Here is a 26,511-nt window from a genome sequence, read left to right as displayed (position 1 = left end):
GGAGGTGTGGTGAGGGCTTGCTCCTCCTCCACCCACTGCACCAAGCAGCCCGCAACAGACAGACTAGCAGACAGCGGAGAGATGAGGACAAACCAGGGGCACTCGTTTATCATTCGGGGTGGGACACAGGGCTCAATTTCTTCATGAACAATGAGCACTGTATCAATAAGACAAAGACCAACGGCCCACAGCAAAACCAGGCCCAAAATAGCATCAGGCAGTTCACGGAGAAAGAAATATAAATAACTGATACTCATATGAAGATTCTGGATCTCCTTTATAATTAAAGAAATGCTAATTAAAACGAAATACATATGGTTCACCGTTTGCAAAGATCCGAGAAGATTGCAGATGCTCAGGGCTGGTGAGGGCGTGGGGACGTAGGGCTCAGATGCACTGCTGATGGGATGTAAATTGGTACAGCCCTTCTGGAGGACAATTTGACACTCACTACCAAAAAGAATTATTAAGGTACTGGAAGAAAATATGATATAATCTTTTTTATATTCTTGGAGTGGGAAAACTTAACTAAGCAAGACACAAAATCTAGAAGCCGTAAACCAAAAAAAAAAAAAAAAAAAAAAAGACATATCTGACCTCATAAAACTTCTAAACTTCTATAGGGCTGAAGGATAAAAGACCAATGACAGACAATAGGTGCAACATGCATAACAACGCCAAACATATAAAGAGTCCCTACCTGCCAAAGGATAAAGCTTTATATTCCAATATGTAAATGGTCAAAGGACCAGAACAGGCAATTCACAGGAGAAGAAATTCAAATGGCCACTAGTTGAAAGATGACACTTATACTCACTAGGGAGCAGAGAAATGCGCATTTAAAAGTCGGTAATATCTAGTGTTGGCAAAAGGAAAGGGACGGTCCTGTATGCTGTAGGCATTACGCGCTGGTAGAGTCTCGAAGGCCAGTGGAAGGAAAATGTGCAGCTAAACTGCTAGGAACCTATTGTTCGGACACACCTGCCCAAGTGAACAAGTACAGTCATCACAGTACTATTTGCACGAGAGGAAAAACTGCAGATAATCCAAATAATTAGAGTGGGAAGAGAAAGGGATGTTCACTTTTTATATGTTTGTATTGTTGGATCTTTTTCTATGTAATATTTTTAAATTAATGCCAAGAAGGGGGGAAATGCTGCGTGTCTGATTTTCAAGAAATGATTAGAGTGATCTGAAATTCCAGCACCTCCTGTCCCTAAATCCCATTAAAATGTCCTTGAAATCAACCCAAACAAACTCTCAGGCACAGCCAGAACCAAAAAGGAGGCGTATGGCTCCATATGACCCGTCCTGATGGGAAGAGAGGAAGTGGATTCCCTTCACACAGCCCTGTCGTGCCTGGCTGGAAAGGAAGTCTGATGTGGGGTGAGGATGTGGCCATAAGTTCATGGAGCAACAGAGTGAAGGCAGGTCCTGTCGCCAGCCCGTGCCCTGTGCCCATATCTGGACAGCAACCCAATCCTCCAACAAGAAAGAGCACTCACCCATATCACCCTGCGAACCCAGAACAACCCGGATGTAGGAAGAGCCATGACCAGAGACGAGCTGGGCTGTAGATCTTTGCTCTGTCCTCGTCCAAATGGCACGAGTGACTCAGCCCGCCCAGGGTGCAGCGTCTCTCTCTGCCGCCACCATTTGGTCTCCTTCGTGACTCCTCTCTGTGTCATTATTCCTACTGATAGTCAAAATACTAAAGCATGGGCCCCGCCAAGCAAAACAGACACCAGCTGTGAACAATGGATAGAGGTAGCAAATTACCCCCAAACTCAGTGGCTTAGAGCAACAAACATAATCTCATGCTCTTAGGGGTCAAGAATTCAGAGCTGCTCAGCTAGGTGGTTCTGGCTCAGGGTCCTTCGTGAACTTGTAGTCAAGATGTTGGTTCAAGTTGAAGTCATTTGAAGGCTTGACCGGGGCTGGAAGACCCACTTCCAAGACGTCTCATCATGAGGCTGTCGGCAGCCTCACCAGCAGGCCTCTCCCTGGGGCTGCTTGAGCGTCCCCAGAGGGAGCAATTCAAGAGAGCCAGGCACAGTCACAATGTCTTTTATGACCCAGTCTTGAAAGTCACACCCTGTCATTTCTGCAGCACCCTACAGAGCAGGCGTGTTCTGTGTGGGAAGGACCACACTCGGGTCAGTGGGGCCATTCTGCAGGCGGCTACCACAGGTAGCACGTCGGTCTCTCTAACGGCTTCCCACCACCTGAGAATAAAAGGCAAACGCCCGGCCTTGGCTGCAGGCCTGGCATGAACTGGCCCCTTACCTACTTTCCAATCTCATCACGTTCCTCTTTCCCACTTGCACTAAACTCCAAACACACCAACTTTCCACCTGGCCCTCAACATCCCTGCTTCATCCTTTTTATTTTCTGTTTCCTCTGCCTAGAAGTCTCCTTACCCAGATCTTTGTGTGGCTGGTTCCTTCTCGTCTGTCAGGTCTCAGCTCACATGTCACCTCCTCAGACAGGCTTCCTTGACCCCTGCCTGTCACTCTCTCACATCACCTTGTAGGTTTTTCTCCTACTGTTACAAATGTGTAGACACTACATGAAGGATGATACACAATTACGTTGGATGGTTTGCCACATTCAGTCAGAACCAATGTCACACTACGCGTCCTTTGGAGATGCCCGTTCCATCACCGTGTGTTACCTTCTTCCCAGCACTGGCCTCTACCAGGAATTAGCTTGTTTATTGGATCATTGCCCTTCTCCCTTCAAGTACCAGCGAGAGCCCTCGCTGGTCTGATCTGAGATGTGAGGGCCTCATGACGTCTCCGGGAAAGCAGAGACCCCGGGTTGGAGGCCCTCTGCAGGGGTCAGTCCTTGGAGAAGCCCCAGCACACGCACCGCCCTTGCCTGGGGAGGCTCCTGCACGTGGGCACCACCCCTGGGTGTGCTGTCATCCTCGCGGGAGAGGACTCCGGGGCACCTCGTCAGTGTCCTCCGCCTCCTGCAGGTGCCGCCGACTAGTGGTGTCATGTAACACTCTGCTCCGTCTGCAGGCAAGACTGGAAAAGTCTCTGGCTTCCACCCTGGGGAGAAGCAAGTGCATGAGGTAGAGAATTCTCCAAATATAGGACGACGCTTCCATGGTGTGGGGAAGCCAAAGTGAATTGATGACATGTATCCTTCGTAGTCTACCCCTTCAGTGACTTAACTGCTTCACCCCCACTTCCTCCGTACTTAAACTTACAAAGAACGGAACCCACTGCCAAGCCCAGAGCTGTTTCTCAAAAAGAAAATAGTTACTTGTGAGAAGAGTTCATGGCTTTGCTCCAGAACTTAGGGCTTTCTGCCGTTCTCTGGCCATCTTGCTCATGTATTTATTTATTGCTTGCTAGCCTCCCCTCTGGCCACGTGCTGTGGGGACGGGGATCTTGTTCGTCTCTATAGCTTTGGTGCCTAGAACAGTGCCTGACACGTCATAGGTGCCAATACATGTGAAGTGAATGAATTGTGCCCATGATGGCCCTCTAACATTGAATACGGCTGAGCTGTGTGACCAGGAGGACACTGCAGAAATGACAGCATGTGACTTTCAAACCTCAGCTCCCATGGCTAATTGCCTCATTTTGGGGCTGTTGCCAATTTCAGATTCCAGAGAGGAGGAATCTCACTGGCTCATTTTATCTGTTTGTACCAAGACATAAGTAGTCAGGGAGCCTATAAACTGGAAGTTCTGGGGAGAGATATCTGCCCACTTTAGTCAACAAGAAGGGGCTGTGGCATCCCAGACACTGTAGTTGGCATATGGGGGCACATTTTACCTGAGGATTAGATTCTAAAATCTCCATGTAAGACTTTATTCCATATAGTCAGGGTTACTCATGAAAATCCCTAAATTACCCATCCATTTCTCTACCATACAGTACGACCTATCAAAATTCCAGTTCAGCCAATTTTCCTTTCCAACTGGGAACAGATGGCTGTTTCTTTGGTTGAGCACCAGATGAAGTAGTTGGTTTGCCTTATGGATCTCGTATGAAAAACACACGTCTTTCCACATCAGAGTCACACTCCTCATGATGAGATGCTCAGAGTGTGAGGCACACGGGACCCAGATCCACGCTGACCACAGGCCCCCGTCACGTTGTCCACCTCTGCACACTGTGGGGCGTGCACCCCGTAGAAGGGGAGCCGCATGTACGGCCTGGTTCAAATGCTCCTCTCGCCCCTCCCCCCTCCTTCCCTCTTTCTTCTCTTTCCTCCGTTTTGAACACATATATACCGCAAGGTTTAGTGATTTAAAAAAAATTTATTTGTTCTTACTGGATTGAAACATGAATTGCCAAGAAGTTTGCACATAAGAGGAAGAAAATTAATCTGATCCCAGTGAGAAAGCTCTGAGCACAGAAGTAAAAGCAGAAAGCAGTGAAATTGTGTCGATAATCTTATTCTCTGCAAAGGTCTCGCAGGTGAAATGAGAGATTTTAGGAAACAGCTATTCCCTGTTCTTTCGGCGATCAGACAAGGGCAAGTGCAGGGGAACCGGCTGCCCTGTCACATTAGCTTGTCACTGGGAGCTGTGATTAATAGCATTACAGGAGATTGGATTATTAAACAGAAGACTAGGGGAACCTAGGTGGCAAATTAATGGAGAGATGAAAGAAAAGCTAGGGAAAATGCCAGATTTCAGGATCAAGTGTGAAGATATAATATGGGGGGTGGAAATCCTTGACGTTTTTTAATAAATCAAGTAGAACAGAATGAATAATCAAAACTTGCTTATTCTCTTTCTCTCTCTCTCTCTCTCTCTCTCTCTCTCTCTCTCTCTCACACACACACACACACACACACACACACACACACACACCAGGGCAGAGAGTTTTGTCTGTTTTCTTCACAGCTGTCACTTCAGACCTTAAAACAGTAAGCCCTTAATATTCGTTAAATAAAAGAATGAATGGCTCTATAGTGAACTAAGATGGGTCATCTTGTACCTGTTAAAATGGGAAACCAACCGGCTTCTAAGATACATCCTGGTGAAATTCCTAAACATGATGGAAAATATAAAGTCTTCTCCCAAATTTCAAGCAGAATTAAAAGTCAGTGACTTTCAAAAATGTCGATAATCAGGACAGCTTTGAACTTCCCAGGGCAACAGTCATTGCCTGAGACAATCGCGTGAAAACTACAAAATCCTTAAGGGAAGAGTGCCTCCCAGGACTCCTGAAGCCGAGAGGACAATTGAAGGAAATCCCGGACCCAGAAACTCAGGAAAATGGCCTCACAGGCCTTTGGTGAAACGCAGAGACTAAAGGACACATGAAAAGGGAGAGCTCAGCCCTTGGTCACTCCTGCCTTCACATCAGTGGGGCCAGCGGGGCAGCCTCAACCCTTTCCAGAGGACAGCAGCCGGGGAGGTTGCAGCCCAGCCCACCACTGGCAGCTGCAGCTCTGACATTGCAGGCCCCTTGGCCCTGGGTGGTGACCTGTGGGACAGTCTTCCCAGACTCTGTGAGCACTCTGTGCTGCTGGGGTGGGCTCAGCCTGGGGTGGGCACATTACCCCCTCTCTCCCCCCACCCACAGAATTACGGCAGGAACGCTGAAAGCAATGGAGGGCCTTGAGAGCTATGACGACCTTAGAGCACAGCCTGGCATGTTCATTGTAATGAGAAAAGGGCAGCCCTGATCCCTCTCTCAGACTCCCTGTGGCTTCCGCCCTTGAACCTGGAGTCTCCCTTTGTTCTCTGATGTTAGCTAGAACAGAAGTGAGCATGCTCTCTCCCAGTGTCCAGGACACTCCCCAGTCCCAATCAGGTGGCATCACAACCAGCCAATCAGGTGGCATCACAACCCGCCGCGTGGCAGGAAAGGGGCCACCAGGGCCTACCTGGAAATGGGGGAGACCCCTGAAGCCTAGGGCCTTGGCTTCCTGCTTTGCTTTCTCCCACTTCTGCTACTGGGGCCTGATTATAGCCACGAGCTCCCATTTGTATGTCCCATGTCCATTCTTTCAACTGTTTGTTGAGTAACTACTATGTGCTATAGGCTGGTGGGCAGAATCGTCTCAAAGCATGCCGTTGTGGGGTTTTTACAGAAATGACCATGGCCGACCTCTACGGATCAACCTTTCGTTCCCAGCTCCCTGAAGCTTCAGAACACGTCATGCCTTGGACACATCACCCACCTTGTGCACAGTAAGAAAGCGAGCAGTACTTTTTGTACCTTGGGGACAAAAATAAAAACCCAGTCACTTAAGTGTCACTCCCACAGCAGCCTTGACTTGATGACTGGAGATAGGGAAAAAATATACATCATTGTCTGAACAAAGAGACATGCTTAGCAAGTTTTATTATACTGACTCACATGCTTAATTCCCAACCCTTTGGGGGAAAAGTAGCACTGAATGCCCCCTCCCCCAAAAAGGATAAAAATAAATGACCGGAACAGACACAAAGCAGTAGTCCTAGCTGCTGCTCTCCCATGTCAAGCGCTGTCTGGTCACTGACTCACCCAGGGATTGTGCCCAGTGGGACAGAGTCCCTTCCAGCAGGCCACGAGAAAATGGTGATTTACCTGTGATGGCAGGGCCAGCTTCCAGATCTGGGCAGAGGGGCCGCGTGTCCTGGGGTCGGGGGCCATGTGGGGACCCAAGATGCGTCTCCTGATCCCTTTGTCATTCTCTCAATCTATGCCTCTCTCTCTGTCTCCTGTCTTTTTTCTTACTGTGTCTTTGTCCTTCCATCTTTCTGTCACTTGATCTCTGTCTCCTGGCCTCTGTTGGTCTCTCTCAACACAGGAGATCTCCCATTTCTGCTTCCTCAGCATATCTGCTTTTCCATCTCTCCCTCTCTCTGCAGATCAGCTGAAGCATGGCTGGTCTTTCCATGACCCTAACAAATTGGGTACCTACACTAACTGACCCTGTCTCTAGGTGTCCCAATTCCAAACCCCGAGGGTGGACACCACAATTGGCTCAGCCTCTGGAGTGCTTCCTTTAGGTCGGCCAGCCCTCTGTCTGTGGCTCTGTGAGCGCTCCCATGTGTGGGGAAAGTGGGGTCAGGCTCACTCCTGGGAATGGCAGTGGGTGTGAGAGTTCTCAGATGAAGGACAAACCGTGGGGACACACCTCCAAAAAATTCTTCTCTGTTGCAAACCCCACAGAAAGAGGTACACCTGGAAATCTCTGGGGCAGACCCCCCATGTAATGCTCCCTTTTGCAGATTTTATAAATATATGAATTCCTAAGGCTTAAAAAAGACATATTTTGCATGTGACTGAAAGAAGATGGTAAAAATACATCCCTGTTCTACATGATCTCAAGCTGAAAGGGTTTCTAAGTGCAGCGTGTTGCAGTAGCACCTCCATGCAGCCTCTTCCTCATTGAAAGATACTATAATTATATACATGCACTGACTTTGCTGAAAATCTGTGTAAAAACCTGGCCCGGGAGGCACCTACCCAGAATATGCAATTTCCTTGATTAAAACGGGCCAAGATTGTGTCTGAAAAATTCTACATATTGTGTGAGAACAGAGCTTTTTCCTGTGTGCTTTGTCAAGCCCTCCTCCTCACATCCCTGTGAATGCAGGGCCAAGATGCAGGACCAGGAAGGCACGTCTTCAGCCAGGAGAATACATCTCAGAAAGACACAGCTCCTCTAACATGGGGCCCGTGACAATTCGTAGGTTTCAGCCACTCCGGCCTGGGGGAGAGACTCCAGCTTCTTCTAGATTCTCCATGCTGTTTGAATAAACCACAAAAGGGAGATGTCTGCATTAGCTTGGTAGAAACTAAATGCGGCAAAATTCTCCCATCCTGAATCACAGACGCTAATTGCAGTCCAAGCAGCTGTTTCTCATGGAAGGCTTTTGGCAGTTATCTCTTGTTTCCTGGGAATTTCTTGAAACCATGGTTTTCCAGTTATGCTGTGAGAGCCCCAAGGATGGGTGGGGGCCAGGGTCAGCCTCCTAGTCCAAGTAGAGCAGCTCTGGTTTGATCTGTTTTTCTTATTTTTCTCACTTAATTTTGATTTGGTCAGTTGTACAGCAAGCATTGGTTAAACAGCAACGGTCCCCTAATCCAGACCTACAAAGTTCAAACTTTTAAGTTAGTTTTTTGGGGCATTTACCTCCATAATTCTCAATATGCTCCTATGATTTTTGATTGGTTTTTCAATTTGGACTGTCGTCTGATTTCCGACCTCCTTCTACAGAAGACGGAGACTAAGCTGTGTCATCACGCACCTCTCCCCCATACACACCCACAGCCTGTGTCAGAGCTGCCCTGGGATGTGGTGCCGCAGACACCGGAGAAAGGGAGGGTTTCGAGGAGGAGCGGCCCCCAATGTCAAGTGGCAGTGGGAAGCCGAGAATGGTGAGGACGGTAGGGTCACTGGATAGAGTCGCAGGAAGTTGGTGAGGTTGAGGGGAGAGCTACTTCAGTGGGTAGATGGAAACCACAGCTACTGGACTGCAGAACGGAGAAGAGTGAATAGGAGACGAGAGAGGAAAACACAGAGTATGGACGACGCTTTCTAGAAACTTGGCTTTGAAGACGGTCCAGAAGCCCCATGGTTAAAATCTCCTCCAAAGGCCTGAAGCCCGTGTAATACCATCATGCAGCTATATTTTCTTCTCTTTCTGGAAAGAAAGATAAAACAAATCGTGATTGTTTATGACTCACAGTCCCACCAAAATCTGTGTTTCCCTTTCACACAAAGACACAGTTTACATTTTCCATACAAAATGAATATGGAGTGTTTTTAAAAGTTCCTGGGAAAACTCATGTCTCAAAATTGTGCCAAGTACTGAACAGAGAGGGGCCTGCCTTGATGAGGAAATGGAGCTTGAATTGGAAGGTGTTTTGCTAATTATCTCTGCTCCCAGAAGAGGCTATAAAGAGATCCAGGAGATGCCCTCCCTTTGAACCACTGTGTCAGCTCCCCCAAAAGGTTGGGCATCAAAGGTTGGGGATCCAATTCTGCTTGGATATTTTTTTTGAAGAACACGGAGACTGACACCAGAGCGGTAATAACCGGATATGTCTGATGCTGCTGTAGAAACGGAGCGTAGAATAAACCCACAGGGCTGCTCTCCGGCTTCTACCCCACTGACTTGAACAGAACGAGAACTCAGGCTGAGCATAGAGAAGGGGGCTCACGCACAGGGGAGCAGAGTGATTGAGTAAGCAGGAGTAGGAGGGGAGATGGAGTCACGGGGGCTATTCTTAATGGGAAAGACCTGAGCTTGTTTCAGTGCTGAGGGGAAGAACACAGTTGGGAGGAAAGCCACTGAGAACAATGGGAGAGACTTACTGGTTTGAGGTCCCAGAACCAATAGAAGGGAAACTCAGGAGGAGGGAGTGGCTTTAGACCAAACAGAAAGCAGGCGTGGGAGGAGAGGAGGAGTTCTTAGCTCTGTGCTCAGGAAGAGGCGTGGGCTCAGAGCAGTGGCAGGGACACGGGTGGGGGCTGAGATGAGAGAAAGTTGGGAAAAGCTGGTGTGGACAGAGACCTGCCCGGGGCCTTAGAGTCGGGCGTCAGATGGGCCGTGTGGGCTCAGCGTCCATTCTCCCTCAAGAACCAGAAACAAGGTTGGGTGTTTGGGTTTTGTTTGTTTGTTTTTTCCAGCCCAACATGTCCACCATGCACCTCCTTTTCAAATCAGTGAGAAACCCCAGACACCCCCAGCAGAGGTGAAGTCTGCAGCCTGAGCAGAGCACACAGAAGGCCCGGCTTTGCTCTCTGCACCAAGGGTGGCATCTCCCAGGACTCTGGACCCACGTGCACAGAGGTTCCAGCACCATGGAGGGGTCCAGTCTGGGAGGTGTGGCCGTTGGTCTCAGGGCTCTGCTGGGAGGGCAGGAGGGCGCTGGCCCCACCAGGAGATGGTGGCCTCTGCACCACAGCACTACACAAACTGCACGACAGCTGTAATACCCATGTGTACCGACTCTTCTTTGTGCTACTCTTTTTTACAAAGCGATGGTGAAACATGATGTACAAAATGGCATAAGGAGTAACCGTGAGTGGACAACCCCCAGGACAGTGACGAAGTAAGGGGGCCTGGACCAGGCCTGACCCCTCCCAGCTACTCCTGGCCAAGGTTTCACCAGTATCCAGGTGAGGAGGGGTTTCCACTTCATGCCAGAGTAAGGTTGTGGCGGTTCAGTGTGTTTTCAGAGGTGGTTCAGTGAAATCCAGCTGGTGAATTCACTGAGTCCGTTCTGTGGTGAGGGGTTCGTTTTTCCTAACAAGTCAATGCTCAGATGCGTCTACCCACGAGGCTCCTATTTGGGTCAGGAACATAAAATAAAGCCCTAGGGGATCATTGGGACGCCTTGGAGCACTTCCTAAGGGACAGATGAGCGAGAAGCTGTTGGTTGACATTTAAGTATAGTTCCAAATTTATCGAACGTCTTCTTGCAATATGTCCCAGTCAGCCTGGAAGTGGACTGGACTTGTGGCCAGAGAGGCTGCCTGTTTTCCAGGCTCTGCTGCTGGCACTCTCCTCCCCCCCATACTGGGCAGGGCCACCTGCTTGTACTGTGGGGCCAGCTGCCACGCTCCTACCAAGGGTCGCTTCCTGTTCAAACATCTCTCTCCTCTCTTTGCTCTTGGTGTGGGTGACATGGTGTGTTAGTCTCCTCGAGCTGCCGTAACAAATCCTGTAGTCTGGCTGACTTAACAGAAATCTATTTCTCACAATTCTGGAGGCTAGGAGGTCCCATATCCAGGTCCTAGCTAGGTAGGTTCCATTCTGAGGCCTTTTCTTTGGGCTTGTAGATGGCCACCATCTCTCTGTGTGTTCTCATGACTTCTGCTTTGTGTATACAGGAGAGAGAGAGAGAGAGAGAGAGAGAGAGAGAGAGAGAGAGAGAGAACGAACTCTGGTCTCTTTTTCTTCTTATCAAGATACCAATTCTGTCAGACTAGGGCCTCACCCTTATGACTTCCTTTAACTTCAATTATCTCCTACAGACCCTATTTCCAAAATAATCCCACTGGGGGTTAGGGTTTCAACATATGAATTCTAAGGGGACACAATTCAGTCTATGGCACACGGACAGGCCAAGCAACTGCTCATAATCTGATCTGCGACTCCAGAGAGGGTGGGAAGAGTAAAAAGGTTAAGTGTTGAAAACACTCTGTATCTGGGTGGTAGTTCGTAGCGGATGTGTGTGTGTGAAAATTCTTCGAGGCAGACACTTAAGGTTTACTTCACTATATTATATGTATGTTATGCCTTCAATAATTTTTCAGAAGATAAACATACACAAAAGAAAAGAGAATCCAATGAAATCTGAGGCCTTTGGGAATGAAGAAGGTGGCCTGTAGTGTCCTTAGGCTGTGAAGTCACGGGACGGACTTAACCTGCAGGAAGGGAAGGAGCAACTTTTATTGCACATTTTGGTTAGTCAGGGTGGTTCTGGCTCCAAGAAATAGAAGTCCACTTACTGGGTCAGGGTTAAAGGATCTTCCATGGATCCAGAGGAATTTGAAGAGACAGAAACCCGGAGACAGTTTCTGCCTCTGCCGATGCATCTGCCCATTCACCTCTTTGGCCTCACTGCCTCTTGTTTCTCCTCCTGGTTGCAAAACAGCTGCCACATCTGCTTATGCAACATGAGTCTCTATCCTTAGCTCTCACCCTCAGCTCCTCCAGTCCGGGTGTGTCTCTTAGATCCACCTCCTGACAAGGGCATCCAGTTGGGTTCCAGCACGCCTTTTCAAGCCAGTCTCCAGACAGAAGGTCAGTGGTGGTTGTTGAGTCCAAACATCTGGAACCAGGAAGAAGGTCATGGGCTATAGCTCAAGGCCACGTAAGGCCCAGGTCCTGGTTTAGGATAACTTCTTTTCAAAATTGCTGTGGAGGGGCAGGCAACAGTGATGAATGTCTCAGGAATGGGTGCCACTTTGGTAGGTGCTGGGATTTTAAGGATTTCTATGTATTTTCCTGTAATGTCTTTGGTTTTGGATTCAGAGTAATACTGGTCTTAAAAAATGAGTTGGGAAGTATTTTTCTCCTCTTCAATTTTCTGGAAGAGTTTGGGTAGCAATGGCATTATTTCTTCCTTAAATGTTTGGTGGAATTCCTAGTAAAGCTATCTGGGCCTGGAGTTTTCTTTGTGAGAAGCTTTTTTAGCTACAAATTTAATTTCTCTAATAAATACGTGACTATTCAAGTTATCTATTTCTTCTTGAGCAAACTTAGGTAGTTTGAATCTTTCAAGGAATTTGTCAATTTCATCTAAGTTCTCAAATTTATTTGCATAAAATTGTTCATAATAGTCCCTTATTATACTTTTAATATCTATAAAATCTATAGTGATCTCCCTTCTTTCATTCTTGATATTGGTAATTTGTGTTTTCTTTATTATTTTCCTAATCAGTCTGGCTGTAGGTTTATCAATTTTATTGATTTTCTCAAAGAACCAGCTTTTGGTTTCATTGATTTTTCTCTTTTATTCTGATTTCTATTTTATTGATTTCCTCTTTAATCTTATTTTCTTTCATTTGCTTACTTTGTATTTAATTTACTGTTCTTTTTTTTAGTTTCTCAAGGTAGAAGCTGAGGTCACTGGTGTGACGTCTTCCTTCTTTTCCGATTATCAGCATTTAGTGCTGAGAACTGAGGTCCTTGTTGACATTTCTGAGCGCTGGCCCAAGTCTCATCTGAGGCCAGTCTAAATCCAGGCCACCAACTTCAACTCTGGCTATACATTAGAACTACCTGGTGAGCTTCTAAAACTGCCCATGCCTGGGTCCCACCCTCAGACAATTACATCAAAATCTCTGGGACTGATTTTAGTAGCTGTCAAAACTCACCAGGTATTCTAGTAAGTGGCCAGGACTGCGAATCACCACACGAGGCCAGTGTTCCTCCAGCTTTCTGTGATAAAGACTGTTTTGTTTTTTGTTTCCAGTTTTATGTGTCTATTACCTTGTTGCCTGGTACTTTTGTAATATGCAATGAAAATGAACTATGTGGCTTCTAATGGTTTCCCTTCTAAAAAGTAGTACTTCCCTTGCCTCTAAAACCTAGGTGCTCTCACTGATCTGTAGCATTATCAACAGTGGAAGAAAGGAAGTGTGTAGAAAGATGGTCGGGCACATGGCTCTTTCAACAATGGAGTAGTTATAGCTCATTGTGGGCCAGTAACAAAGCGTTTGTAGACGCTCGTCCATGACCATGCTCTGAGAAGCACTGTCTAGACTTCTTGATTACATGATTCAGTAACTTTTTTTAAATTTAGCAACAAATTTGATGGCCTTTACTCAAGGGAAAACAGTCCATGGACTGGGGCAGTGTAGAGCCTCACGACGGTGAAGCACTCGTCCCCAGGGATTTGGGGCCAGAGCGAGTCTTCCAGAGGGGAAGAAGTGGCAATGCAGAAACGGCATGAGTGGCTGAGGTTGCATGTCTGACCTTATTGAGAAAGATTAAGGAACAAGGAAACAAGTGTAGAGCCCAGAGTTGGCTTGGGGGATTGGCTGACTGGATTCACTGCGTTTCCCGTCACAGGGAGCATTTACAGGAATACAAAAGTTTGGGCTGTTGACATGGCATCCTGGTAGGAGCGGCTCCATCTTGGGCCTAGAAATTTATTTCGACACTTTTCTGAATTGGTTTTTCAGTTCTCAGAGGCAGATTCTGACTGAAGCACTGTGCCACAGACCTATCCATCTATTCTGCAATCACCTGTTCACACCTCTCTCTCTCTTTCTCTCTCTCTCTCTCTCTCTCTCTCTCTCTCTCTCTCTCTCTCTCTCTCTTTCTCTCTCTCTCCCACACACACACATATGAGAGCTGCAACCATCCAAGAGTATGTGTAGGGTCCTGCTTCGTTTGACGATGAGTGTGTGATCACTGTGCACCCTCATTCTGGCTCATTTTGCTCAAGGCAATAGAAGCACCCTTTCTTTTTTAAATAAAGGAAACCTCTAGAAGGTTTCCACATGACTGATTCTGAGGTAGCTTTTCATCTTTCGACCACACACTTCTCTTTCAACTTGCAGATACGGATTTTAACATATTTGCATTTTTCTTTTCGATGCTCAGGTCGTCCCATGTTGGCCAGAGAGAGTCTTTTCACGTTAGCTTCTGCGTCCTTCAATTCCGACCCCACAGCCTCCGATACCTTCCTTGCTCTGTCCCAGCCCTGATCAGCCATTCCTCAGCAGCCTTGATTCCTTGTAGTGGAGAATGGTATCTAGGGACAAGGACATAGGCAAGATATACACACTTTTTAAACACAGAAATTACATGATTTTTCAGAAGATCTGTTTCTACCACGTTGGTGCCCTTTTCATTAAGTCAGTTAATGACCTGAAACCATCAAATCACTAGGGATTTGGATCGGTTTATATTAGAGCAGAGTTTCTGAACCTCAGCACCATTGATATTTGGGGCTAGAAAATTCTTTGTTGTGGGGCCTGTTCTGAGCACGGTGGGAGGTTCAGCAGCATCCCTGGCCTCTACACACCAGATGCCAGTAGCAGCCTTCCAGCTGTGACAACCAAAATTGTCTCCAGACATTGCCAGATGCCCCTTGGGGTGGCAAAATCATTCCCCATTAAGAACCAGTGGGTGGCCTCTGAGTTTCTGTGGAAAACTTCCTGGAACCAGCAGAGAAACCTTGGCCCCTGATGCAACCTCCACGACAGATCCTGCCTCTGTTTCCCCATGTACCTAGTTGGGCTGATGGCTGCAGGATACCGCAGCACATTAGGGGAGCGGTTTGACCTGGAGGAGTCGTCAGCACGACTGCGGAACAGACGCTACGTCATGGCAGCACCTCACTGAGGCCGCGGGTCGGGCTTTGCTAACTGCTGAGACGGCGCGGCCTCCGATGGAACTGACTCAAGTCCCGAAGATTGCTCAGACTCTGGTGTTCCCACCAGCCTCTTGTTAATGTTAGCCTTGTTTAACATTTTACTGTCACCAAGAGAAAGTCCCTTTTAATTCAGACCAGATGCTGAGTGAGTCGTCTTGAATCAATACAACGCCGTCCAAAAACCACCAAAATGAATCATAAGGACAAACAGGACTTTTTCTCCCTGCAAAACTGACTAAAATAGTGTCTTACCCTTTTAGGAAGAAAATTTACAAGATTCAGACAAGGTTTAGGGCCCTGCTTGTGCAACCCACGTGGCAGTGGGCGTGAAATGGTTAAACTGCAGATCCCCGGAGAGACAGTGTCTGAGGCCTGCCTCTGAGCCACAGATGCTGGCTGGAGAGGACAGAGACTTCTAGACTCGGGACTCTAGGTGGGGGTCCAGCAACCCCCGGAAACTGTTGTGTAGTCCTGTTTCCATCCTAGTTGCAAGGGTGTCTGAGACTCAGAGTTTAGGCGTCTGTACCATGGAGAAAGGGGCTCTAGGACTTGTGGAGGGTCTTCTAAGGCGTGGGCATCAGAACTCCTCCATAGAGCCGAGGAGATCCACGAGCCTTGTTTTCTCAGCGCTGCATCTACTTCCCAGTTTCTGGGAACAACACTCCGATTACCTCTGGCAGCTAGAAATGGTGTCGGTCCTCCCGGTGGTCAGGGGGCACTGGGCCCACCCAGGCCCCCTCTCCTGGCCTCTGACTCTGGAATGGAGGGAAAGCAGAGAAGAGGTGGGGCTGCCACATCCCTGTACTCTGGCTGGATGACACGGTCAGTTGGTTCCTGCTTCTGGGTGCTCAAGGCCTCCCTGGTTCCTGTCCTGTCAGATTAAGTTCTTCAACTGAATCCTTTCCTTTGTGAGGGACTCATCCTTCCCGTGAATTTCCTCTGTGGTCAGGGGCAGTGTCTGTCACTTAGCACCGCAGCACCAGCCATTTCTGTAAGAGGCACTAAGCGCTGCGCCTTCCACATCGGTGTCTCACGGACTCGTGCAGGAGCTGCAGCCATGCCCGATGATATTTCTGAGGTGCAAGCCGGAAGCTCTCCCCTCTGTAAATGGAAAACAGGAACAAATGGGCTGAGAGATCCCTGCAGTGAATGTGTGCTCACTGATCACGGAACTCACTCATCGATGTGGGCCAGTGAGGGACACCGAGGTTGGACTAGTGGACACCAAGACCTACAGCAACAAGAGAGGGTGGGTCTGTTAAGAGAGAGCCCCTCAGTGCCACTCAGGTCTGAGCAGTGCTCTGCTGAGGGTCCTGGGCACACAGACTCTACTCAGGGTCCCCATAAAGGCCCCTGCCCCCTGGGTGGCCCCCAGGAGTCTGTCCTGGCTCCACCACGGGACCTCTCCATTCTCTTACATGTTGTCTGGCAACCCTATTATGTGTCACCTAGCTCCCCTACACCTTAAATGACAACTCCAATTCTTCATTCTTTCAAATATCCATGGCCCTTCCATCCCCTTACTCCCACCGGGAGATGCATTTCTTATTCCACCGAAAAGTTTAGACCATCATACGGGGATTCCTTCAACTTCCCAACACAAAACCTACACCTTCTCCCCTTTATGCTGCCCCATCCTGTGCATTGTAGGATATTTAGCAGCATCCCTGGCTTCTGCCTCCTAGATGACCCCCACTAATAGCACCCCCCCCACCAGCCATGACAATCAAACATGTCTCCAGACATTGCCAGGTGAGAACCATTGATCTAGACTAGGGGTGTCCAAACTTTTTTCAACGTTTTCCACCAAGGGCCATATGCGGTAAAATACACAAACAGCCGGGCCACTCACTCGAGGTGAAGTACGTATTGCCTCACCTGGCTTATTTAAGTAAACTAAATATATTTTTGGAATTTGCTGTGGGCCAATTAAAAATGGATTGTGGGCCACAGTTGGCCCATGGGCCGCAGTTTGGACACCCCTGCTCTAGACCAACCATGGGCCATTGTCTCTCACTCTCACGCTCTCTTCTTGACATTGTCTCCCAATTTCAGGAGCTATCACTTCTGATAGCTCTCCAGTCAGAACGCTCTCCTGAGCTCTATTTGTCCAGTGATCACCTCCGCCAGATATCCTGTGACCACCTTAACACGGCGGATCATAGCGAGAAATTGTCTCACTTTTGTTGGAAAAAAACTGTGAAAAATCATATAAAGTCTTTTCTCCCAACCGTGCTTAATGCAGGATTCACTAAGACAAAAAATCTTGAACCCAGTGTGAGCATTCAACCTGGACCTACAGAAACTTGGTGAAGATGGTCAGTGGTGAATAGCCTTTCTTTATGCTGATAAGGAAACTGAAACTAGACAAAGAGCTTTGAGTAGCTCATTAATGAGGTTGGAGCAAGCTCCCGAAGAAGCCGAATTTAGTGTCCTGGTCTGTATCCCACACTGCAGACTTCCTCTTGTAGGATTTCTTCCAACTCAATGTAATTGGATTGTTCAAGCTGGATGATGGGTACATGAGGGGATTATGAATAGTCTGTATATGTTTTAAATCTTCTATAACAAAACTCTAAAAAAAGGAATAACATTTCTCATTAAGAAAAAATAATGACTAGTCTGTCTTTACTGGTTGATTAGTACTTATCTGCAATGTAATCCCTAATTAACCTCCTGGTTTGAGAGAATGGCCTGGACTCATGAACGTGATTTTTGGAGGAAATCATGTGCCATGAAACATATAACTGTGCTGAAGTTACAATTGACATCATCAATGAATTATTTTTCTTTGTGCTCCTTTTCTTTGTTCTTCTAACCATATGTGTATATAAATGTGTGCGCGCGCACACTCGGAGAATTTCTGAGCAGGGAGGAAGTGGTCCAATCTGCTTGTCTCTGAGCAGCTGTTGGCTTTTAGAATAAAGAAGTGACGCTGCCTCGTTTCTGATTCAGATGCAATATGAAACTTGCTTTCATCTACCACATCTAAATTTAAATGCCTGCCTTCTCCTCCTGTGAAACTGAATCCTCTTCCCCCATAACAATGTAGGAAAAGAAAAACTTGGCTTCACATGGTATTTAGGTTAGAGCTGCAAGAGGAGTTTCAAGTGTTGAGTACAAGAAACATCAAGGGGAGAAGGCAAACTGGCATGGAAACCTGATGCTGCTCAGAAAACTCCGTATGACAGAGCTACTGCGCAGCCTGTGTGGGCATTTAGGTTAGAAAGTCAGTGCCCTGGAGCAGAGCCAGTTACCGGCATTGCAGTGCTCCTAAGGACTCAGCCCTCCCATTTCTTCAAGTGTCACTTTAATCCTGCCCACACTTCTCTCCCTCCTGTCTTCATTTCAGCAGAAACAGACAATTTCTCTTGACCAATAGTTGGGATGTTCAGTATTGTCAGTTTGCACATTCACCTACTTTAAAAAAAGTTTTATTTTGATAGAAGTTTAAACATACAGAAAACCTGTAAGAACAGCATAAGGAAACCACCATGTAGGTTTCATCCTGGCTCCACTTTTATTTTCTCTTTTTTTTCTTGCTAAGTCTTGCTGGAGTTTATCAACTTTATTAATCTTTTCAAAGAACCAATTTGAGTTTTCTCTATTCTTGTTGGGTTTCTATTTCACTGATTTCTGCTCTTTTCGTTATTTTTTCCTGTTTTGGACTTAATTTGTTATTTTGCTAGCTACTTAAGGTGGAAAGTGAGATCATTAATTCAAAACTTTCCTTCTGTAATATAAGCATTTAAAGCTATAAATTTCCTTCTACCATAGCTTTCCCTGCACCCCACATATTTTGATGTTGTTTTATCATTATCTTTCAGTTCAAGATATTTAAAATTTTTCTTTGTGATTTCTTTGACTCGAGTTAATTAGTAGTGTGTTATTTGATTTCCAAACACTTGGGTCTTTTCTGGATTTCTTTTTGTTATTGTTTCTAATATAATTCCATTGTTATCAGAGAACATACCCTATAAGAATTCTTTAATATTTATTGATTTATTTTAAGGTCCAGCATATGGTCTTTCTTGGGGACTGTTCCATGTGTCCTTAAAAAAAATTTCTATTTCGTAGTTGTTGGGTATAGTGTTCTGGACCCAGACACAAAGGGAAGACAACATGTGCGATATGTCCCCATGATGTTGGCCGAACCCCAGCCTCAGCCTGATTCAGAGGAGTTCAGAAGGGTAAATTACACCTAGGAGTTTGTCCCTCTGTAAACCAGCGGAGTTATTTTTTCATACCCCTGCACCAGTCATTAGCCACCCACACAGAAGAGGGACATAAAAACTCCCGGGTAATTTGCTCCCTTTGTGTGCTGGTGTGCAAAGCAGCCCTAGGGTGATTTTCTGAACAAAGTCACAGGTAAAAGCCATTGAAAACAAAGGGCACAGAAGCTGGAAGATGACAGAACAGAAATAGTGAGAGACTTTGATAATATAATGATTTGTAATAAATATATATTTGGTCTTTGTTCTTGTTCCTTGCACAGAGCTTCTAAAATCTTTGGAATGAGAGTGAGCAAGATATTTTTTAAAGTTCTGTTAAGATTGTGACATGGGAAGTCCCTAAGTCACCAAAGGATGGGCTGGTTTCCAGGGTAAACAACCATGTGATTAGAGGTTTAGAACTCCCACCTCCCACCTCCAGGGAGAGGAGGGGGCTATAGACTGAGTTCAATCACTAATGGCAAAGGATTTAATCAATGATGCCTATACAATGAGGCCTCCATAAAAACTCAAAAAGGACAGGGTTCGGAGACCCTCCTCTGGGCCGGTGAACACGGGAGGTGTGGGGAGAGTGGCACCCTCAGAGAGCATGGAATCTCCACACCTTTCCCTACACCTTGCCCTGTGCATCTCTTCCATCTGGCTCTTCCTGAGTTCTATCCTTTTATAATAAACCAGTAATCTAGTAAGTGAAATGTTTCTCTGAGTTTTGTGAGCCACTCTAGCAAATTAGTTGAACCCAAGGAAGGGGTCATGGGAACCTCTGGTCTATAGCCAGTAGGTCAGAAGCACGGGTACCAACCTGGACTTAATGACTGGAGTCTGAAGGTGGGAGGCTGACTTGTAGGGCTGGGCCCTTAGCGTGTGGGATCTGATGCTATCTCAGGGTAGATAGTGTCAGAACTGAGTTGAATTGTAGGACACCCAGCTAGTGTGGGAGAATTGCTTGCTATTGGCGGGTAAAAAACACATCAGAATTGGAATCAGAGTTGGAAGGATCCAAGGGGATATAGATAGGGGATATAGACCAATAGCATTTGCTATGGTAGGACATTTAAGTATGGAAGGCCTTGAGATATTTAAAAAAAAAAAAAATGCTTTGCACTACGTTAGTAGAACGTCATTTACTATATGATGTCTTTTAATGGGTTACCTGGAAGTATAATTGGAAGTTTCACGGGCCAGTCCATTAATATTTCAAGATAACAAAGGTTTGTCTCTTTGATAGCTATGCATCTTATACTTTCAACAACTAAGAGTAAGATGGAGGCTGTTTGGTTCAGGTTTCTGCACATATTGAGGCCAATTTTGTTCTCAAAATCCCATTTTGTCATTTTACACCACCACCCCCGACTGAATCTACAGTGAAAGTCAATAGTGAAATTCTTGCTGTTTCTGAGAGGCTTCACCGACTTCTTTTCCAGACCCATAAGGTTAGTCCTAGTTAGTCCCATTATACTAAAGGACGGGAATGTTTCCAATGAGTGTGAAACCTTTTCACAGCTCTTTGATGACAACAGTGTATTATATTTTACATATGGCGATATTTCTATATATTCCGTGAACACAATCAGTATTTCTTCATATGGATGAAACTAAACAGAATAATCTCATTGTGGATTGGGCCCTTTCATTATATGATTTATGATGAAAAAGGGGCCACATACTAAACCTGACAAGCTCAGGGGAGGCCCGCTTGGTGGGCCTGACAAACCCAGAGACCAAAGAAACCACACAGGGTGGTCTGACTGTGAACATCGCTAACTGAAAACGGGTCATGATAGGTAATCACGTCCTAGGCCTGTGGCTTCCTTGCTAAAGGTCAATCTTTAACTTTGAAATTGTCTATTGTCTTTGTGCATCGAAGATAACATATTTTGAAATGTCAGCGTACTCTTCATTTCTAGGCTCCTCGGAGACACAACTGCCAGCATCAGAGCATGAGACCACGTTGTTATCTTGTTGCCCACATTCCATCTCTATGTGCTGTAAATGTGAGCTATCTTGTACTCACCCGTGCAAAAAGAGGTATGTGTCTCTCCGTTTTACTTTTTATCCAATCCCAGAAATTTCCCCGCTTTGTGTTTTCCTGCCTCCCTAATCTACCACCAGGGAATTTGACGTAACCCTCCTTACGTCTCCTCCTTTGATTCTAATGTATAAAATAAACTGCAGAACTGCCATCCTCTGGGGCATTTTCTCAATCCGCTGAAATTTTGCTTCCTGGCAATTGTCATCAGTTTGGATAAAATAAACTCTTATAAGATTTTTTTCTTAAGCTGGATGTTCTCTTGTCGACAGCTTAAAAAATGGCCGGCATGACAGTACTATGATCCACAATGGAACATGTTGGAACACACCAATAGCTTTCATCAGACTTCCTTGATATACCCCCTTTATTCACGTGGACCACAGCACAGATCATGTGAGCCACGGGAAGATTCTTGGGCGCCATCAAGTGGCCGTCTAGGGAATACGTAAGGTGAGCTGGGTGAAGACCACTGGCCTCTACAGATTTCTCCCCTGAATTCAGGGCCTGGCTTTGGAGCAAAGAACATCCAAGGAAGTTGTCAGAGGAGCCAGGCTGGTAGATGAGGAAAATAAAGTATGGCCTGAGCAAAGAGAGAAGGCTGCAATCGCCAAAGCATGTTCAGCTGCAGCATCGCATACGGCTTCCGTAGAAGATAGTAGGAAGGCATGAAAAGGCATTCATCTAAAGACATTTGGATATTTGTTTCTCTTCATTGTTTTCCCAGGTGGCCATAAATATGAAGAACTCAAGAGTCAGCTGGAATCACTGAAAATATTGGCAGATTTATTAGAAGGGTATGTGATCTGATGAAAGCAATCAGTTCCTCACCTGGACAGATGTCGGACATCAAAGGGGAACATTACCCCACTTCATGCTCTGAAAGCAATGAATAGATCCATCAACGTAAAAGATGACAGTCAGACGTCTTTGCGGCCAATATAGGTTCAGTCAGGTGGACGGTGACTACATCAATTGAAAACCCAGTGCATCAGTCAGTCCTGAGAGGTGGCACACACCAAAGGGGACATTTAAGAGGCTAATGAGGGGATTATTTACAAAAGTACGGGCAGAGTTTACGGAACCAACAAAGGATGGCACCAGAGACAGAGGGAAGTGGAGCCATTCCCCCAACCCCATTTAGAGAACAGCCAAGACGAAAAATAGAAGTCTCCAACAAGATGGATTCCTAGCCATGGAACACAGGCTGGATGCACATCTGGTGCTACCGAGAGCAAGGAGAATTATAATGGGCAATAGGCAGTTGTGTTCATTAATCTTTGTACAACTAAGGTATTTTTTTTAATGTAGGAAAAGAGGGAAGTACTTAGTACAATCATGGCTACCTAATGCTGGGGCTGACAGGACTTGTTTAAGGAAAAGAAAAAGCCTTTTGGATTTTAAGACCTAAGTCATTTAATGTTGTTAGCTTGTGTTAGATGCAGTAGAGGTTTTATATTTGAAGCATAACTTAATATTTGCTGTCAGCAAAACCCAGATATGTCCAAGAAGGCATGCATTTGTGAAACTGGTGAGCCCAGGGCCCTTGAGAATGGCTATTTCTCTAGAAGAAAATGAGTGTCTTACCGATTTGTCATGTCCAAGTAATGGGCTCGGGGCAGGCATAACTAATTTATTTTAGAGGCTTTGTGGACCTTGAGGGCACAAGAAGGAAGGGAGATTAGAAATCTCAGTTGAGGCCTTTTTAGTGAGGGGGAGGCCAACAGAAGGCTAACATGTTGGATGAGAACAGTTTCCAGGAAGTGTTATGTTATTTAAATTGCTTTTCAGAATCAATACAGGAGTTCCAGACTGAAACTGCAGATTAAACATGCACATCTAAATTCATTCCCTCTAAAAGCCCTACTAAAACCATAGTAAAGTATTTATGTATTTTTTAACTACAATAAATCTACAAGGATGAGAAGAGAGGAAACAACAGTAACAACATGTTGGAAGCTAGACCGCAGAAGAGGAATGGTGACTAAAATTTTAACAGATCTAAGAAGGGATAATTCCTGGGCTAGTAGTGGGCAAAAGTGAAAGCCAAGCTCGTTTATACCACAGAATCCTAAAAAGGCAGAGCCACTGACAGAACCAGGTATCTCTGGAATGGAGTGAGGGATGGTCTAAAACTAATGAGGACTGGATGAAAGCAATTTGAGAGCAGGTAGACCCCCAGACCCCCTTAACCCACTGCATACATTTGGGCTTGATTTCCCATTAGTTCACTCATTATGACAATATTTTCTTTTTATTCTGTGAACACATTTTCTTTTAGATTTTTTAACATATTTATAATAATTTCCTTAAAGCCTTTGCTAAATCTACTACCTGGACCATTTGGAGGTCAGTTTCTATTGAGTCTCTGTTGTTGTCGTTTTTACTATGGGTCACGTTTTCCTGTTTCCTTGCATGTGTAGGAATTTTAGATTGTTTAATGGACACTGTGGGTAATACATTATAGAGGCTCTAGATTTGGTTATCTACCTGACTTCTAGCATCTGTTTTCGTCTCAACTCTGTGGCAGCCTCTCTCTGGGAAGCCTCAGGTAGTCCCCTGTGCACCCCAGCCCTCAGCCATGGACTCATGGGGGAACTCGCACATAGATTTCTGCCTCCCACACATGCAGCAACTTCCTCTCCAGTGCCATGACCTTAGCTTGCATCTGCTTCATAGCCCCGAACTCTGATCTCTGCCTCTTCAACACAGAAGGGAGGCTAAGCTGGTACCGGGGATTGCATCACAGCTGGAACCCTTACCTGACATATTTTTGTTTCCTTCTGGTGTCCTCCCTTCCCTCCTCTTCATCCATTTAAGCCAGTTCTGTGTTTATTGGCTCAGATGAGAGATAGAGCAGCAATGAAAGCAGAAAACAATATTCCCCAAACCTAAGCCTGTTAAGGATGGTGGAGTTCTCCAAGGAGACCAGCTAAAAGCCCCATAAGCAGATGAATTTAGCAGATTGGGAGCTCCAAATATAAATTATGTAAAAATAAAGAAAATATTATTTTCTTTAGCACACCTGAGTTGGTAAACTGAGATTCATGCTATAATAGTAAAGGTCACCTTTTACGAGGACTTCACGGAGAGCTTTACATCCGTGTCTCATTGAAGTTCATCTCATTTAATGGGAGTCCATTATCTCATACTCCCTGATGATTTTTCTGACGCGGCAGATGTACCTGCCCGAGGAAAAACTAATTTAAAAAATGTACATTTACTCTGTGCCAGGCATTATGCTAATGGCCTTATGTCACATAATCCTCATTCTAACCTTATGAGACAGTACTACCACTTCCACTTTACAAATGTGGGAACTGAAAGTGTAAAACGAGTGCGGTTTTTACACTCAAAACCTGCCAGAAGCTTTACTTTATGTCACTTGCAATCTCAGAAAACTAGATCGAGAGGTCTAATAGGAGTATATACAATACGATTTACAAAGTGAGTTTATTTACAGTTTAAATACACAAATTCCCTTTTATTTCCTAAAACAAGAACTTAACGTTGTTCTGTGCTTTTATCTCCTGTACTTTAGCTTGGATAGTTTCAAGTTCACTAACCTCTTGCCTCTGTTGTGTCCTGTCTGATGCTCAGCCCATCTGAATTCTTTACTCCAAATACTGTATCTGTCAATTCTAGATTGTTCGTTTGGTTTTTATATATTCCAATTCTCTGTTGAAACTCCCCACCTTGTCACCATTTTGTCCATTGTCCCCACGGTTTTAACATATTTAAATAGTTTTTTAAAAGTCCTTGACATCCAGATCAGATGTGGGTCTACTTCTGTTGTTTCATTTTTCTCTTGATGATCAGGCACATTGCCCTGCTGTATGAGTTTCCTATTGCTACTATGAATTACCACAAACTGAGTGGCCTAAGACAACACTTTGATTTATTATCTTATGCTTCTGGAGGTCAAGAACTCCAAAATCAGCTTCACTGGGCTGGAGGCAAACTGTTGGCAGGGCTGGTTCCTTCTGGAGAATTTGTTCCCTTGTCTTTTTCAGCACTTAGCGGTGCCTGCAATCCAGGATTCTGATCCCTTTCTCAACCTCTTGCTTCCATCCTCACATCGCCTGCTATTGACTCGGACCCTCCTGCCTCCCTCTTATCTGGACCCTTGTGATTCTACTGGACCCACCTGGATCTCCATCTCAAAGTCCTTAATCACATCTGCAAAATCCCTGCATTCACAGGTTTCAGGAATAGGACAGACATGTTTGGGAGGCAATTATTCAGTCTACCACACCTGCTTTTTCCATGACTTGTAATTTTTTATTATATGCCAAATATTGTGTATAAAAAAGTTAAACATATTTCCACCAGAGGGTTTACCTATCCTGTTAAGACAGTATAGCTTAAAGGGATGATGCCTCAATCCAATCAGGAATTGAGCTGAGTTGGGGTGAGTTGCAGCTTAAGTTAGACTAGGTCTGCCTGTTTTTAATTGAGTGAGACCTGTCTTGTGTTTGTTGCAGGCCCTTCCCTCCAGTGGGACACTCTTTTCCAAACACCAGGAGCCTGCCGATCTTACTCTACCTTTCCAGCTCAGGCCCCCAGCCAGGCCCTCCCTTACCTACCTCCCCACCAGGCTACCCCAGCGCTCAGCAAACATCCCATGGGGAAAAAAAGCCTCATATCTAGGTTCTAGTCTGTAATGATAGTCTGAGTGGCCTCCACAGTTCCGTGTAGACCAAACCCAATCTTCAGCCTATGCCCAGACTTCACAAATGACCAGGGGGAAAAATGACCAACAATCTCAACTCACCTAGAATGGGCTCTTCTTTTTCTGCTTCCATTGCTCTCTGGTATCTTTAAAATACGATTTTTGTGATTTATCCTTTTTCCAATTGTTTCAGCAGGAATGATGACCCACTGATACCTACTACATCCTACTCAGAAGCGGGGGCTCCTTGTGCATAACTTTGGATATTCTGGGAAGAACTTTGTAGTTATCACTGGTATCTCAGAAAGCTTCTGCCATCCTCTTAGCAAACATAACAAAAGACAGACTGTGCATAACTTTGAATTTAATTAAGATCTTTCCCATCTCCTTGGTCTCCAGTGTTCTTTGTTTACTTTGCTCCTGAGTGGTTAGGAGTGTAAATATACTTATCTTACTAGCACATACAATACTTTGAAAATTCAGTATATTTGACAGAATAGGACTTGTTTTTCCTAAGGCTTATAAAATACCACTCAGACCTCTAGTTTTTTGTATTTTTAAAATTCTGTATTTATACTATGAATAGGTAACATTCTCAAATGTGCAAATGTCAAAAGATATAAAAGGATGTACAGGAAAGTCTTCCTATGACTCCCTCTCCATCTACCCAGTTCCCACCCCCCAACATGTACCCATGGTTCAGTTTCTCACTTATCAGAAAGTGTAAATGCATATAAAATTTAAGTAGATATATATAAATACTATTTTCTA

General features: G+C 45.5%; 1 long non-coding RNA gene across 1 annotated transcript; it reads left to right on the top strand.

The window, feature by feature from the left end:
- The first annotated feature begins 6,179 nt into the window (after positions 1–6,179).
- Positions 6,180–26,511, top strand: LOC148756097 (uncharacterized). The gene is made up of 4 exons (XR_016018279.1): positions 6,180–9,563; positions 9,953–10,092; positions 20,947–21,067; positions 21,341–26,511. It is a non-coding gene; the product is annotated as an uncharacterized LOC148756097 (long non-coding RNA).

This window comes from Rhinolophus sinicus, chromosome 13 (assembly GCF_057876585.1).
Source record: "Rhinolophus sinicus isolate RSI-liver-muscle chromosome 13, RSI-T2T, whole genome shotgun sequence".
NCBI classification, from domain to species: Eukaryota; Metazoa; Chordata; class Mammalia; order Chiroptera; family Rhinolophidae; genus Rhinolophus; species Rhinolophus sinicus.
The sequence above is the reverse complement of the archived record's forward strand: the minus strand, read 5'-3'. Positions and strand labels throughout refer to the sequence as shown.